Source organism: Trichechus manatus, unplaced genomic scaffold (assembly GCF_000243295.1).
Source record: "Trichechus manatus latirostris isolate Lorelei unplaced genomic scaffold, TriManLat1.0 scaffold00005, whole genome shotgun sequence".
NCBI lineage: Eukaryota > Metazoa > Chordata > Mammalia > Sirenia > Trichechidae > Trichechus > Trichechus manatus.
Genome location: NW_004443941.1, coordinates 18,953,052 through 18,969,938, shown reverse-complemented (window position 1 = coordinate 18,969,938; position 16,887 = coordinate 18,953,052). Strand labels below are relative to the sequence as shown.

General features: G+C 40.3%; 1 protein-coding gene across 1 annotated transcript in view; it reads right to left on the bottom strand.

Annotated features, from left to right (window-relative positions):
- The window catches only part of THADA (THADA armadillo repeat containing), a 379,793-nt gene that overhangs the window by 178,219 nt on the left and 184,687 nt on the right, over positions 1–16,887 (bottom strand). The gene's annotated exons all lie outside the window — the stretch shown is intronic.

Here is a 16,887-nt window from a genome sequence, read left to right as displayed (position 1 = left end):
TCTTCTAGTTTGGCTCAATAAATGAACCAAGATTAATCAGAGATTCCCTTCAAGGACATAACAGAATCTAGTGGCTGTAAGAACTGCAAATTAAACACCTGGATTTTCATCCTTCTTTGTCCACCCACTGACTTTTGTGACTTGGACAAGACACTGTAACCTCTCCGAGTCTCAGTCCAGTTGAACTGGTGGTGATAACCTCATCCCAGTTCCCTGTGCTGATGTCTATGAGAACATTCCAAAAAGAAAGATTCCTTGGAAAAACAAAGTTTTTACACCGCACTGTACCGGTGTCTGGAGCCCTGGTGGTGCAGCGGTTAAGAGCTTGGCTGCTAACCAAAAAGTTGGCAATTCGAATCCACCAGCTGCTCCTTGGAAACCCTGTGGGGCAGTTCTACTCTGTTCTATAGGGTCGCTATGAGTTGGAATCGACTTGATGGCAACAGATTTGGGTTTTTTTTGGTGCCTGTATCTAGTATAGAACCAGCATGTTCTAGGAATTACAGGCCTCTATATGGTCCCAACAGAGTATTAAGACCGTGGGATGAATTCTGTACTGTTCCAATTAGAAAAAGACAGGGTGAGTCAATGATATGAAAGAAAAGAGAATTTTCCCCTCTGTTAAAAGTGAAGAGGAATAGTCTCAAGTCTTTCGGAGAAAAAGTGGTACAGCCTCTGAGTCTCTATTTCTTTCATAAATAAAGCAAATGAATTTGGGAGCTCGAAGTTCACTCCCACTTCTAACATTCTTTGAAAACTGTTTTCCTCAACAGCCCTGGCTGTGCTCTCAACCTGAAGACCAGGCTTGTCACAGAATCTGCACGGATGAGCAGACACCGGTACCTTTCAACCTCCAGTGCTCTCGCTCCAATGAGCCGTTTCCATGTTCATTTTAATCACATTTATCGACTGCCTACAGTGTTCTCAGCACTATGTGACATGAGAAACCACATGTCTGTAATACTTGCATCCCGCGATTATACAGCCATTGGCAGTTTATAAAATGCCTGCCCACACGTCATCTCTTTGCTACGCAACATTCCTGTAAGAAAGGAAGGGCATTATAAGTCTAAATGAACAGATGACAAATAAAATGAAGCTCATAAAAGCTATGTGGACCCTCCAGGATGTATAAGCAGCATCGCCCAGGCCAGACCGCCATCCACCATGCCCAGCTTGAGCTCTTTGGCTACGCCAATCTGTAGCTCACACCTGGAAATCAAAGCATAAGAAATATCTCCTAACTAATAAAAACACAAACTTTAATTTACAAGTATATGGTAAACCTCTAAATGAGTGATTTTTCTTTTCCTAACATTTTTTGGATCATGAAAACATTTCAGAATCTAATATAAACTAAGGACTGTCTCATGAGAGAAATGTATTTATGAACATATACACACAATGTCCCCTACCATTTCAGGAGGTTCATACATGATTCCCTGATGCACGTCTAAACCCTTGGAGCAGTTTCCCCACCCAAGGTCAAGAATCTCCAGCTGTTCCTTGCACACACTGGATGACTACACAGTGTGGCCATCAGGTATGTGCTCTGCTGTAGAGACATGGAGATTGAGAGCTAAGATGCTGTCCAGAGAGAACCAAGAGCTTAGATGAGGAGCCAGATACATAACCTGATGAGCATCAATCAGTGGTACCCACAGACATGCACACAGGTGTGCAATAACGCAGAAAACAGATGGAAGTGAGAGCTGGAATGGCTTTCAGGAGGAGATAAAGAACCTTCAAATGAGGCTGATACACACTTTGGACTTAACACTTAGGAACCTGGAGAGTTTAGAATGCAGTATTCTGAGAAGAGAAGGACCACTCTGCTGGGATCATCCCCTCCATTCCTCCCCCTTTCATTCCAGGAGTTTCTCTCTTATATTTACCCTGAGAATCTGTTCCACGTTTCCTGAAAGGTTTCACATGTACATGTCACATCTGTAGCTCAGGCACAGGAGACATCTACTAAGTGCTTACTATGAACACGCATGGGTTAGGTACTAGAGCATCAGAGAGAAAAGCCAGTGCCCAGGCCACAAGGAACCTACTGTTTAGTGGGGAAGATGGGCCAATCAGCCAATGATTCTCAGGGCCAGGAGGAGTGAATATAGGCTGTTGCAGAAGAGCTGAGGTGGGACACCCAAAGAGGAGGTTGGGTGGTTGGGGAGATCACGATCAGCTCTGCCCAAGCGGGTCAGGCAGAAAGAAGACCTGGGTGTGCCCCAGAGGTGCTCTCCCAGGCCTGAGCCTTTCCCTGTGTGAACCCAAACTGCCCCTTGGTGCAACCACCCAAAATGGAAGGGAACTAAGGTTTATTAAATGTCCCCCGTGTGCAAGGACTGGCTACATGCTTTATAAACACCACAGTCATGTGTCACTTGACGTCCATGACACATTACGTGAAACAGAAGTTATGTGATTTGGACGTTGTGTGAACATACCTAAATTGCCACCAATAGCATTCACTGATTTTCCACCTTTCTGTTGTTTAGTAACCTTTTGTTCCACTTCCAAATTGATACTTCTCCTTTGCCTCTTCCTGCTATCACTAGCACTGGTTTTTGCTGCGTTTGGGAGCCATGATGCACTTCACGGTAATATTTTCAATAGAAAATTAAACAGAGAGATAATGCTACAACACTCAAGAGACACGTGATACATGAGATTGGATGCTGCTGCCTACATAGGAGTTGAAGCATACACTGTTACACAGTGTCTTTGTCATCTAGTACTGCTACAACAGAAATACCACAAGTGGATGGTTTCAACAAAGAGAAGTTTATTTCCTCACAGTCAAAGCAGGCTAAAAGTCCAAGTTCAGGGGAAGCCTTTTTCTCTCTGCTGGCCTTCTTCTCTTCGGGGTTCTCCTGGACTAGGAGCTTCTCTGCGCAGAGACCCTGGTCCAAAAGACGCGCTGTGCTCCCGGCACTGCTTTCTTGATGGTATAAGGTCCCCAGTTCTCTGCTTGCTTCCCTTTCCTTTTATCTCTTGTAAGGTAAAAGGTGGTGCAGGCCACACTCTAGGGAACTCACTTTACATTGGATCAGGGATGTGACCTGGGTAAGGGGTGGTGTTACAACCCCACCCTAATCCTCTTTAACATAAAACTACAATCACAAAATGGAGGCCAACCACACAATTCTGGGAATCATGCCCAGCCAAATTGATACACACATTTTTTGGGGGTCATAATTCAAACCATGACACACAGTAAACTTGTTATTTGTAAGCAGGGATAGTTCACGTTCAAATAACAATAGAAAGTACAGTACAGTACATACATAAGCCAGTAACAGAGGCATTTATTATGACTATCAAAACCTATGCATTGTAAGTTATATAAGTACTGTACCATTATACAAGGAGCCCCGGTGGTGCAGTGGTTAAAGCAATCGACTGCTAACCAAGAGGTTGGTGGTTCGAAACCAGCAGCAGCTCCATGGGAGAAAGATGATGTGGCAGCTGCTTCTGTAGAGATTTATAGCCTTGGAAACCCTATGGGATCGTTCTGAGCCCGAATCAGCTCGACAGCAACAATTCTACCTTTTGAGGAAACCCTGGTGGCGTAGTGGTTAAGAGCTATGGCTGCTAACCAAAAGGTCAGCAGTTTAAATCCATCAGGCACTCCTTGGAAACCGTATGGGGCAGTTCTATTCTGTCCTACAGGGTCGCTGTGAGTCAGAATTGACCTGATGGCAATGGTTTTGGTTTTTTGGTTTGGTTTCTGAAGGGTGAGTGAGAAAGCAGCAGGCTGAGAGGCCTCAGGTTTTACAATTTTTAAGTCTTCCTTCCATACATGCTTTATCAAGCCAACAATTGTTTGATCCTTAGATGACCATCCTTATTGTTACATGCCATCATTGCACATTGCAGTTTACTCTCTCTCTCTCTCTCTCTCTCTCGAAAGTCCTTACACCCTTGCACCCTTGCGGAACTCCTCTTTATCCTCTAAACTCTGCTCAGGTATCATCTCTTTTGTGAAATCTTACTGCACAATCATCTGGTCAGAATCAATCACTTCCTTCCCCATAGCCTGCTACTGCAATCACGGATTTAGCGCTGTCAGAGCAGGAGCACATCTTATTTATCTTCATCTCCCCAGAACCTAGGATGTGCACAGTCGTCCTCAGGCATTATCATGTCTACTAGGCAGAAATGACCTTGAGAGCAGGAGCAGGGTCTTTATAATTTTTTTTTTTTTTTAATAATATAGCACATAGGACAAAAGTTAAGAATGTGTTCTACAATCCAGCGGGCCTAAATTAAATCTAAGTCCTCCCACTTACTAGCTGTGTGACCTTGGACAAGTCAGTAAACGTAAGTTTTTATCTTCTAAAAATGAGGAAGAGTAATTTATCTCATAAACTTGCCATGAAGCTTAAATGAGGTGATGCATGTACAACACAAAGACCACTGGAGTCCCTGGGTGGTACAAACAGTTAACGAACTTGGCTGCTAACCGAAAGGATAGAGGTTCAAGTCCACCCAGAGGCTCATCAGAAGAAAGGCCCGGTGAACTCCTTCTGAAAAATCAGTATTGAACACCCTGTGGAGCACTGTTCTACTCTGACCCACATGGGGTAGGCATGAGTTGAACTGATTCAACAGCAACCAGTTTATCAGACAATCAGTGATCAATAAATGGTAGCTACGGCGCCCTGGTGGCACAGTGGTTAAGAGCTCAGCTGCTCATCAAAAGGTCAGTAATTTGAATCCACCAGCTGCTCCTTGGAAACCCTATAGGGTGGTTCTACTCTGTCCCATAGGGTCACTATGAGTCGGAACCAATTCAATGGCACCCAACAACAACAACATTATTGAAGCTAGTAGGCAGAATAATTTGAAAACTTAAAAGCATTATTCACCATGTACAAATCCCTTTTTTTTCCTCTAGTGTTCTCTGTCTCACTTGCTGAGGACACAGAGCCTTGCCTGTAGCAAACATGCTCCAAGTGCTCACAAAGGCCTACTCGTCCTCCTTTAAAAGGAGCCAGGAAGGACAGAAGGAGAACCGAGTTTCTTTGGGGCCGACTGACTTGTTTATGTGCAGCCTACAGCCTTTATTCTCCAGGTCTAGAGCCCAACTCTATTTTCTAGTCAATTCAAGTACTATTTTACCAAGGCTTTCTTTTTCCTTTTTGTTGTGTGTGGTTTCTAGTTTCATATCTTGCCTTCAGGAAAACATGTACATGTGTAGGTATGAGTGCAAGCATAAAAGAGAAAAACCACTAAAAAAAGAAGTTTGTACCCAGTGAATTCGCACAAGCAGACATTTCAGCATGTCCTGTGACTACTGAATGTTTTGATTACAAATGTGGCTTTCCTGAAGCCCTTCTTCCACGTTCTCAGGCGAGTTCAGTGACCATCAAGGTTGCCAGATTCCCTACCTGCCCTTCCTATACCAATTTTCAATCCACCAAAGGAGCTACCACCACCTGCACCACTTGCTTCTTTTCCAGCAACTCAAACCACTAGCCCTTAAAAATCGCATTTGCTGTAATCTTGCCCTCTGCCCAGCTCATGAATTTTTAAAATTCAAATACATTTCTTGGAAGGGTAATGAGTTCAATTACTTCTGAAGTTTGATTTTTTTAAATCCTTGGTTTGAGTAGTGAGGAAAGATGAGAGCAGTAAACAGCAGCTAAGGAAAAACGGTACATTTCCAGATCTGATAGACAAAAAAATATATATGCATCTTCCGATGGAATTTTTAGTTTAAATGTCTATATCAGCTCAAAGCAGCAGCTGATCTTTGCGAGCCAACTCTAATCAACACATTAAAACCTTTAAAAAATAGTTTTATGAAGAAATGTGGACAATAAGCCATAACAGAACATCTAAAAAATAGCTGTCTGTTACTACAAGCTCAACCACAGAGTGGGAGCCTTAGAGGATGCATCTTCTTCAGGGTCACCTCTAACTGCCTCTAATATACCCAGGCTACACCCAGGCCATACCCAGCCTCCAAAGAGGCCAAAATGGCAGTTGCTGAGAGCTGGTAATCTGCAGCCATTACCCTGACATCCCTCCACTTGCCCACACGTGAACTGGGCACAGCAGTCGGCCACATACGTGGCCAAGGACACAGGGTTACAGATGCAAGGCAATGTCTACTTGCAGTCACACCATTCCTTTTAGTGTAAATAAAGTGAGGGAACTTTCCAACAGGGAGGAGGGAAGATACCTTACTTTAAAAATACTTTAAAAAAGCTCTTTGAACGATATCCTCTATTCAGAACTACAAGTATTTCTTAAATAAATAAAAAGATGCAGGATTTCTGAATGTTAATCCCTGGTTACTGATATTGGCTGATACTGAAACATAAAAAACCAAAAACCAAACCTGTAGCCAACGAGTTGACTGAAACACAGAGATGAAAAAATTCATTTCATCATGAAAACTTGATTTCATTCATTTAGTCGTTTTTTGCCTATGCAACAACAAATGCAATTTAAAACTGAATTTTTCAGATGCCAACCTAACATTCTCGAGAGCTGGGAAAGGTGTTTCTCCGTAGCACTGGAATGTGGTATATCGTAACAGTGATTCTTTCCTGACTGTGGGGAAAACATGGGAAAGACTTTACAGCAACACAAAGACATCAGAAGCCCTAGAGATTAAATGGGAATCATTAATTTCAGTCTTTATCTAAAATAAAATGGAATATTATAAAGTGAAAAAAATATATATAAACATTTAACATAAACTGTATAAAATTTTCCTAAACAATGAAAATATCCACTAGACTTAGTTTTAAATGTTGGCGTAATCTTCCCTCCCAATCCATCTTTGGGTTTCTCCTCTGACCCTTTATCAACAAACCGCCTACTGGTCTACTGGTGTCTTCAAGCAACAGCTGGAAAAGCATTCTGGGTTCTGGGGCTGGGATAAGCCGTGAGCAAGCAAGGAGCTCAGGGCTTGCTCCTGCTTCTGCAGACTGAGTGAAAGAGTTTCACATTCTTCTCAACATCAAAATATCTCACATTGTTTCTGCTCTGGCTCCACAGAAGACCAAGATATGAGCATATTTAGGCAGGCACTGAATCTTTAAGGGATAATTCCTGCCTTGGCACATCTTCTTTCCTTCCAGGCCGTGGATGGGTAGGAGACTTCAGTCCTGAACGTGCTAGGTCTTCTTGTGGTGATGGTCGCTGCTCAAAGGGCAAGTTCTCAAAGTGATTTCACATAGCTGAAACTCACCCCATTAGCCCTTTGAGCATGTGGTTCAATATTTATAGGAATGGCTTTTCACACAGGATTGGGTGGGTCAATTTAAGAAACTATACAAAGTTTTAGATAGAATTTATCCTCTTCTGTTTTTTAGCCTTCAAATATAAATTTGGGGGGAGGCTTTGGGAAGGAATGTTTCTGTTCTCATTTAAAAAAAAAATTTTGTTACAGCTTTCACCTGTTCCAGAATCTACAATAGTTCTCCATTGCCACACTGAATACAAATTTCTTATTCTGGTATTCAAAGCACCCTAAACGTACCCCAGGAATGGCTAGACACATCATGGGTACTGATTCAATCTTTCTTCGACCAATAACACTTGATTTTTCAGTTGACTATTTATCTCTGATATTTAAACCTTGTAAAATCTAAGCATCCTGTGAGTCAAGTGAGAGCTCAACATACACTAATGGTAACTTAAAAATGTTGTTGTTGTTAGGTGCCATCGAGTCGATTCCGACTCATAGCAACACTGTGTACAACAAAATGAAACACTGCCCAGTCCTGCGCCATCCTCACAACAGTTGCTATGCTTGAGCCCAATTGTTGTAGCCACTGTGTCAATCCATCTTGTTGAGAGTCTTCCTCTCTTTTGCAGACCTTCCACTTCATCAAGTATGATGCCCTTTTCCAGGGACTGGTCCCTCCTGATAATATGTCCAAATTACCTGAGACAAAATCTCACCATACTTACTTCTAAGGGGCATTCTGGCTGTACTTCTTCCAAGACAGATTTGTTCATTTGGCAGTCCATTCAATATTCTTCGCCAGCACCATAATTCAAAGGCATCAGTTCTTCCTCGTTCTTCCTTATTCATTGTCTAGCTTTCACATGCATAAGAGGTGATTGAAAATATCATGGCTTGGGTCAGGCACACCTTAGTCCTCAAAGTGACATCTCTGCTTTTCAACACTTTAAAGGCATCTTTTGCAGCAGATTTACCCAAAGCAATACGTCGTCTGATTTCTTGACTGTTATTTCCATGGGCATTGATTATGGATCCAAGCAAAATGAAATCCTTCACAACTTCAATTTTTTCTCTGTTTAGCATGATGTTGCTTATTGGTCCAGTTGTGAGGATTCTGGTTTTCTTATGCTGAGGTGTAATCCATACTGAAGGCTGTAGTCTTTAATCTTCATCAGTAAGTGCCTCAAGTCCTCTTTGCTTTCAGCAAACAAGGTTGCATCACCTACATATCAAAGGTTGTTAATAAGCCTTCCTCCAATCTTGACGCCAAGTTCTTCTTCATATAGTCTAGCTTCTCGGATTATCTGCTGAGTATACAGGCTGAACAAGTATGGTGAAAGGATATAACCCTGATGCATACCCTTCCTGATTTTAAATCACACAGATGTCCTTGTTCTGTTGTTATGAAACACATCAATAAAACACAGGTAAACATCTTTCTGGTATTCTCTGCTTTTAGCCAAGATCCATCTGACATCAGCAATGATATCCCTTGTTCCACGTCCTCTTCTGAATCTGGCTTGAATTTCAGGCAGGTCCCTGTCGATGTACTACTACAACTGTTTTTGAATTATCTTCAGCAAAATTTTACTTGCATATGACACTAATGCTATTGTTCGATAATTTCCACATTCTGCTGGATCACCTTTCTTTGGAATGGGCACAAATATGGATCTCTTCCAGTTGGTTGGCCAGATAGCTGTCTTCCAAATTTCTTGGCATAGATGAGTGAGCACCTCCAGCGCTGCATCCATTTGCTGAAACATCTCAATTGGTATTCCGTCAATTCCTGAAGCCTTGTTTTTCTCCAATACCTTCAGTGCAGCTTGGACCGCTTCTTTCAATACCATCAGCTCTTGATCATATGCTACTTCCTGAAACGGCTGAATGTCGACCATTAAATAAAATATTTTTGAATGTGAACAATTTTATTTATTTCCCTTTTGACAAAAATCTGTTACATTTCTGGAAGATTCCAATATCCATGCTAAAATCCAAGGAAGGAAAGAAGAGCTGGTAGAAACATTAAGGAGTGTCTGCTAGATGTCAGGCAATATGCTAGGTGCTTTCCAATATTTATCTCATTTTTAGTGCTCACAGAAACCCACTGCCGTCAGGTTGATTCCGACTCATACTGACCCTATAGGACACAGCAGAACTGCCCCGTAGGGTTTCCAAGGAGTGGCTGCTGGAATTGAACTGCTGACCTTTTGGTTAGCAGCTGTAGCTTTTAACCACTGTACCACCATCTGTGAAATAGGTATATATTTTATGTACACATGTAAGTTTTCAGTTTAGATGGTCTAGTGGGAACATGTACAGAATGATAAGTTACCAAATAAAATGTAACCACAACCAAGTAAAGTACCTTGTGCCAATTTCTTTCTATTGTGGTAACAGATAGGGAATCCTTTATAAGCAATTTATCCTAGTAATTCCAAAGGTTAGAACTCATATTTGCAGACCCCAAACCCCAATGAATTGGCGGCCTAAGTGTGTTTCCTACTGCTCTAACTAGTGTTTAACAAAACTAAACCTAAAGCTTTTTACAATTTGCCTTAAGGAAGGCAAATTAGTCACCAGGACATAGTTAATTCACACAAAGCTGTTTGCCCAGTTCAGTCTTCGTAGCACAGCCATTAAATAACAGTTTAGGAAGACCCCCGTACCAGACTGGGACAGGTTCCCCCAAAGACTATGGCAGTGTCTCCTACTGTCTTCTATCAATATTGAGTACCTCCAGTCAAATCGTCAATTCAAAATACAGTATTTATTTGAAGACAAGTTTAAAATGCCCAAGAATAAAAATCTTTAACATTTTTATGTTAAAGTATGTTCCAAGAAGAGAACATACTGGTTAGCACACTGGCAAAATCATCATGAGCTTGGTTAAAAATAATACACATAGTCATCAGCTTTAAGTGGCTATTTTGGTGAAACGAAACCAACTGTGAAGCAGAAACTTCTACATGGTTCCCTTTGTGTCTCTTAAGCAAGGCTACTTTTAAAACTCATCCCCAAATTAAAGTATTAGTATCCAGCGATGCAGCCACAAGCAAGTTACACAGTGTCCTTTCGCACCCTCATCTGTAAACGGAGACTAGGGTAAGTGATCTCTAAGGTCCCGTTCAACAACAAAATCCTATAATTCAATGGCCATTTAAACATTCCAGGCAGATAGCTAACTTTTTTATTTTAAAATATCTTTATGACCTCTCTTGACTTGTTCCATTGTTTAATCTCGGAATAATATTGATGCTGATAATAAAAGTTTTATGTCTAACACTAACCACACTCACTCTTTCTATAGTCGGAGCCAATTTTCTCTAGTTTGAACCTCTGTGGAGTTGGAGAACAAATGACCAGTGTTTTCGACACACAGGAAAACCCTTCATTAACTATATTGGAATCCTGTCATTAAATCACCCCTTAGTCTTCCCTTCCGCAAGCTAAAACAACCCCAACTCCTTTAATCATGTAGGACTGCTTTTCTAAAACCTAGTTAATTATTTTGCTTCTATAGAGAGTTAACTGAATCTTCCCCATACTATCAGCTAAAACAATGTTTTATGCTACCACTGGATGAGAGAAATTTGAGCATTTCTTTTCATTTGATTACTCTGCAGAGATTGCAATTTGTTTTTGCTAAAGCTAATTAAAGCCCCTGAATGACCCTCCTTGTATTTCCTAGCAACACTTCAAGCTAAAATCAGAAGAAAATAATAAGAATAAATCCATAATAATGTGCATGGAAAGTTTTGACAAATTCTAAGAAATTGTACTTTTTGGGCCTGGCAGTATAGCACAAATGAGCAAGGGATGTTGAGGTGCTAGCAATAGACCTGTCCCAGGGGAGATGTCTTTTCTCAAATGAAGACTGCAATTAGGTAAGTTCAGTTACACTTCAATGTCTACAGCATCCCAAACAGACTATTGTCAGCCCTATTTTTAAATACTGTCTTGTCTTACCCACAGTGACCCTATAGGACAGAGCAGAACTGCCCCACAGAGTTTCCTGGTGTACTCAAACTGCCAACCTTTTGGTTAGCAGCCATAGCTCTTAACCACTATGCCACCAGGGTCGCTATGAGTCAGAATCAACTCAGCGGCAATGGGTTGGGTCTTGTCTTAGGCTAGGTTCTTTAGAAGAGTAAAACCAATGAAGCATACATATATACATACACATATGTAGAGTGAAAGAGATTTATCTCAAGGAAATGGCTCATGTGGTTGTAGAGGCTGGCAAGTCCCAAGTCCGTGGGTCAGGCATCAGGCTGGAGGCTTCTCCTGACTCACATAGCTACACTGGCTGATGAACCCAAGATCTGCAGGTCAGATGGCAGGCTGCTGGCTCACAGTCTTCAGAGGCTGACGAATCCCAAGATCAGCAGATAAACTGCTAGCTCAAGTTCCAAGAACCAGAGGTCAGACGATGCCAAGCCAGATGCAGGATCCAGAGTAAGAGCCTTGCTGGAACGTCCATTTATATCCTGGAGGCAGGCCACGCCCCCAAGGAAACTCCCCTTCAACTGATTGGCTGCTCACAGCAGATCTCATCATGGAATTGATTACGTCCATACATAACTGCCAAATTACATCATTAAATAATTATCAAGCTACATCATAACTGCTAAACCACTGAGAATCATGGCCCATCCAAGTAGACACACAACCTTAACATCACAAATACCTTCAGGGAAAGTTTTACATCCTCCTTTGGCTGCCCCAATGCACATGTTTAGACCCCTTTACACTTAAAAAGTACTTCCTTAAGTATAATTATACTTTTTTTTGCTGCAATTTAATTTTGTTTTTCTCGTTCTGCAGACTAGGAAAATAAACAAATCTATGCCTAAAAGAATAACCTTTTGACTTGTGTCCAGAATATATTCAGAAGAATAAGAAAATAAATAACCCAATAAAAAATTGAGTAAAAGTTTTGAATAGACACTTTAGTAAAGAAGATACATGAATGGCAGATAAACACAAGTAAAGATACTCAATATCATTAGTCATTAGAAAATTCAAATTAAAATCACAATGAAATATTACTATACACTCACTGTTGTTGTTGTTGTTGTTGGGTGCCATCAAGTTGATTTCAACTCACAGAGATCCCATGTGACAGAGCAGAACGACCCCACCGGGTTTTCTTGGCTGTAATCTTTACAGGAGCCAATTTTACAGATCACCGGGTCTTTCTCCTGTGGAACCACTGGGTAGGTTCAAACCACCAACCTTTTGGTTAGCAGCTGAGCACTTAACCATTGTGCCGCCAGGGCTCCTTACATACTCACTAGGCTGGCTAAAATTAAAAAGACTGAGCATACCAAGTGTTGGTAAAGATGTGGGACAACTGGAACTCTCATATACTGCTGATGGGAATACTAAACAATGCAATCATTTTGGAAAACAATTTAGCTGTTTCTTAAAAAGTTAAACATATACCTACCACACAACCCAGTCATTCCACTCCTGGGTACTGACCCTAGAGAAATGAAAGCGTATGTCCATACAAAGACTTGTACATGAATGTTCCTAGCAGCTTTATTTGTTTAATAGCCAAAAACTGGACACAACCCAATGTCTAGCAACAGGTGAATATATAAACAAATTTCAGTATATCCATATAACAGAACACCATTCAGCAATAAGGAAGAAACTAATGAGAAACACAACAACATGGATGAATCTCAAAATATGCTGACTGAAAGAAGATAGACCAAAAAAAAAAAAAAAAAGAAGAGTACATACTATATGCTCTCATTTATATAAAACATTCTAGAAAATGCAAAGTAATCTATAGTGATAGAATAGCTGTTAACTGGTGATGGGGGTGGGAGTGGAGGTAGGTGGGGAGTAAGGAAGGATTACAAAGGAGCTCAAGGAAACTTTTGTGGGCGACGTATATGTTCACTATCTAGATAGTGGTGATGGTTTTATGGGTATATAAATTTATCAAATTGTATATTTTAAATGTGGAGTTTTTTATGTCAATTATACCTCAATAAAGTTACTTATAAAAAAGATAACTTTTCATATACACTAGAGTAATTAAATTATACATTCTCTCAGCCTCCAGCCCCATCTCTAAAACACCCCAAGTCTTCTTTTCCTCAGATTAAATAAACTCAGCTATTTCCTTTGAACTTTTATGACCAGAATTAACTTCTTCCTGTACTCTCTTATAGAATCAAATCCACAAATGTTTAAATTCTAACAGTTAATCATACAAAAATTAAAAAACTTTTTTTTTTTCAGAAAAATGTTCCAAATTTTCCACATGCTCTTCTAGACAAATTCAGAGATTAAGTGACTTGCCCAAACTCACAAAGGGAGTGAGTGGACACGTTGGGATTCAAGGTCAGGTTTGTCTGACTCCAGAGCCTACGCTAGTTCTAAACATCAAGCGGGCCTTGCCAACTATAAGACATTTTTTACCACTACAGGACTGAAGAACAATAAAACACATTAAAAGAAATACAATTTTATTACTTTTAAGTATACTTGACAACTCATTCAACCACGTGAGGCCAAATTTGTTAGGACAGTTTCAATAAACTCATCTGCATTTGGCAGTATGATTTCCCATGTAGGCATTAAGGTAAAACAGATTTCCTTCTCTTTTTCCCCCTTCTTGAGTAGATTAAACCTGCTTCCTAATATCTTGAACACCCTTTTAATTTGATTGCTCCATAGTGAAAAGGTAAGCTTCAACTCATTCTCATTTGAATTATCCCAAATTCTGAAAACACAGAAGCCCAATTAGCACACTATTATTTAGTACGGTCCAAATGAATGCACAATGGAGACTGCTGTGCAAAGTCTGAAGATGAAACAAAACTCATCACACACATATATTCCACCACTAATTAAAAATATGCTAGTGTCACAAGTATACCATTTCAGGGTGGTGTTAGCTTTGTTCAAAAGCAAGGTACACTACTATATGGCTGAAGCCCATTGGCATTTAATTAGGTTACTAATTACAAGGAGAATCATGTTACCTTCAAGTCCTTCCCAAGACTGTGACCAAGGCTTAATGTATTAACCTCATGGTGATTATATTTTAGGATGGGGAACATGTCAATAAGGAATCCTGGTCACATCCTCCAATGTGTCCATATGACTAAAGGTTTTGCTTATGACAGTTAGAGACATTTACTAAAAGAAAGTCACTGCTTATTCCCACTGAGGTTTCAGCATCCAGAAGGTAATTTATATTACATTGTAAGCAGAAGTAACATTTAAGAAGGTCTGTGCAGAAAGTATACACATGACTATAAAAAGAAACAAACAAAAAATTTAAATGACATTCTTTATTTCCATTTGAATTTAATCAATTATAAATTTAGCCTCAATTTAGTATCATCTTACCTCCCAGCTTCTCTCCTTGTCTATTCCACCCCCAACAACAAAAAAAAACAGTCAGGGCAAATCATATGAGTCACTCTTCAATCATGCCAAGGACATAACCTTCAACCCAAGATTAAAAATAAAGTGCTATGTGTGAAATTCAATACTGTTTAACTTTTGGGTGCTAAGATCTAATAAATATAACATTTCAAAAGAAAATTAAACAATCTGGATCACTTCCGTTCGTTTTCATGATTTTATCAGTAGATTTTTAAGGCTTTGGCTCCATTTGCTAGTATTTAGATCGTAGGTAAACTAGTAGAATTTGGCATCGTTTATAATCTGTTATTATCAGTTCATTCAAGGCACAGAAAAGTTCTCCACTCCCCTATATACTTCAAAGCATTTTTTTATTATTCAAATGGTTACTCTGACAAAACCATTAGTCAAGAAGAAATCAAAATCTTATTTTTTAAAGTGGAGATTTTTAAGATGCACCTTTCACACCAGACTACTTTAACCACTCATGGTATTTCTGGCAAAGTCTTTATTTCCTAAAGAATACATCTTTCAAAAACGACAATTTTTCTTACCTATGAGGAGGTCAGGGCTTGTTTTTACTGGTTGTCATGCAAATTGAACTTTTATGTATTTTAAATTTACCTTAACTTCTTCCTAAGCCCCTATATTTTCTTGCCTTTTTCTAAGGAAAATACTTAAATGTAAATATGAGAAAAGAGATAGTGCTGAAATCATGGTGACTATCTCAAGACTAGCGTCAAATGATGATAGGAATCCGTGCTTCTGCACACATACACACATTTAACTCACAGAGGAAAAAGGCATCTCCAGTCAGAGCTGTGAGTTCAGGGCTCTGGGGGTTAACAAGAAAAACCATTTCAGGATTTGGAGCAGGGCTATTTCCCACCCCACCTTCCTTCTGTTCCTCTTTCCTTAAGTTCAAACTGCAACTGTGTCATGAGGTAGCATGTTTGCAGGGTCTGAAAAGTTTCTTGGCTTGGCAAGAAAAATGCAACAGCCAAGTCCTCAAAAACAAACAAACAAACAATAAAACCCATCACTAGCTAGGCTGAGAGCGCTGGTTCTACCTGACAGTTAGAATCACAGGTCAGCAGTCTTACTAGGAAAGACGGGATAGAACCAAACAGGGACAATATAAGATCAGATACAAGTTTACTCTGGTGAAGAAACATGTGCTCAGCTACTTCATGGCTGCCAGATATCACAGATGAGGTTAAGTTACTTAATACTGCTTCTAATCATGGAGCCCTTCAAGCAATAGGCACTATTATTTCAGCCATCAAGAGACTCTCTTCCTCCTCTGTTCGAGTCATCTGTGGATGGAGAGTGACTAAAGTTGTTTAGAGGCAATCATCTGCAAGATACAAAGGGCTCTTTTTCCAATCCCAAACTTCCCTATATGTCCATACGATGATGGTAAAACAAACTCTTCGATTTCTTGTGTTCATTACCGTTCTCAGTGCTCACAGCGCCACAGGTATTACAAGTATGAATAATTCCTTATATGCAACAGCAATCCCATATACAGCATATAAGCAGTCCCATACAGCCCATGCAGCCCAATCATTCGGCACTTCCAACTGTGACCAAAGTACCGGAGCTGTCAGGAAGCAAGTGGTTGTATTTTAGATTCAGCTGGACTCTGGTCTCCATGGCTGGATACTCAGTCATTCACTAGTTGATACTCATGGCTTTGCAGAGATGAATGCCATTGTATTTCCAGGTAACCTCTTGGCTAAGTTTTCAAAGCCAAAGTTCATTCAACACACTAGGGTTTGTATGCTTGAGAAGAGGGATGAACTGCCAAAACCAAGCATTTGTCCATTTCCTTCCAGATGGAAGACAGAAACCTTGATATTCCCTTCCTTGCCATTAAACCTTTCAGAAAATAAGGAACCCACTATTCCCTGGCCTTCAGGATTTTTACAAACTTCAGGCTGCAGTTCAGAACACAGACAAGAAGCTGTCTAAGGAAAACGCACATCAAACTAACAGGATATAAACAAAGCTGTAACCGAGTAATTAATGGTAGTTAATGGTAGTGACTGGACTCCCCTCACTTGGCTTCTCTGATACCAATCTGGCATTTTATCAGCAGGGTCTTTTATCTGGAAGGATTCACTGTGTTCTGCTGCCTGGAACTATTCTGGGAGGAGACAGATAAGCTTTGTCTTGGAAAGGAAATGGAACTACATCTAGAAGGGGTAAGGAAGAGTCAAAGCTGTAAAAAGACTTCCACATCTTTCCCTGCCAAAAGGGAAAGGTAAATGGAAAACAGG